At 64.3% G+C, this 774-nt stretch overlaps 1 protein-coding gene across 1 annotated transcript in view; it reads right to left on the bottom strand.

Annotated features, from left to right (window-relative positions):
- Positions 1–597: 597 nt before the first annotated feature.
- LOC144610191 (rab11 family-interacting protein 1-like) overlaps positions 598–774 on the bottom strand; it is a 42,717-nt gene continuing 42,540 nt past the window's right edge. The window contains exon 7 of the mRNA XM_078428757.1: positions 598–774. This exon is cut by the window's right edge and continues 508 nt beyond it. The gene's annotated coding sequence lies outside the window, so the exon portion shown is untranslated.

The raw sequence follows: 774 nt of genomic DNA, 5'->3' as shown, positions 1-774 counted from the left end.
CAATCACAAGGGCGTCTTAATTTCATGTCAATGCAGGAAGTCTCGAAACACGGTGATGCACAGATTGTAATGGAGAAGGCCAATGTCCATTCTGTTCACAGGTCGAAGGTGATGTGTGTGGGCGGTCACTCAGAGAATCAAATTAACCAACGGGGAGATCACACACAGATCACCACTGCGTCATGTTCCTGTTCTGAAAGGCAAGGGGGTTGAGGATGGGGTGGTGGGGGTGGAGGAGGAGGAGGGGGGGGTGGGGGTGGAGGAGGGGGGTGGGGTGGAGGAGGAGGGGGTCGAGGAGGAGGGGGGGTGAGGGTTGAAGAGGAGGGGGGGTGGGGGTTGAGGAGATGGGTGGGGGTTGAGGAAATGGGGGGTGGGGGTTGAGGAGGAGGGAGGGTGGGGGTTGATGGAGGGTTGGGGGTTGAGGAGGGGGATGGGGGTCGAGGAGGGGGGTGGGGGTCGAGGAGGAGGGAGGTGGGGGTTGAGGAGGAGGGGGGGTGGGGTGGCGGTTGAGGAGGAGGGGGGGGGTGGGGATCGAGGAGGGGGGTGGGGGTTGAGGAGGAGGGAGGTGGGGGTTGAGGAGGAGGGGGGTGGGGGTTGAGGAGGAGGGGGGGTGGGGTGGCGGTTGAGGAGGAGGGGGGGTGGGGGTTGAGGAGGAGGGGGGGTGGGGATCGAGGAGGGGGGCGGGGGTTGAGGAGATGGGAGGGTGGGGGTTGAGTGGGGGTGGGAGCAGGGACATTGTTGGGCCAGACCTGCCCAACACAGTACAGTTCCAGA

This window comes from Rhinoraja longicauda, chromosome 36 (assembly GCF_053455715.1).
Source record: "Rhinoraja longicauda isolate Sanriku21f chromosome 36, sRhiLon1.1, whole genome shotgun sequence".
Lineage (NCBI taxonomy): Eukaryota > Metazoa > Chordata > Chondrichthyes > Rajiformes > Arhynchobatidae > Rhinoraja > Rhinoraja longicauda.
The sequence above is the reverse complement of the archived record's forward strand: the minus strand, read 5'-3'. Positions and strand labels throughout refer to the sequence as shown.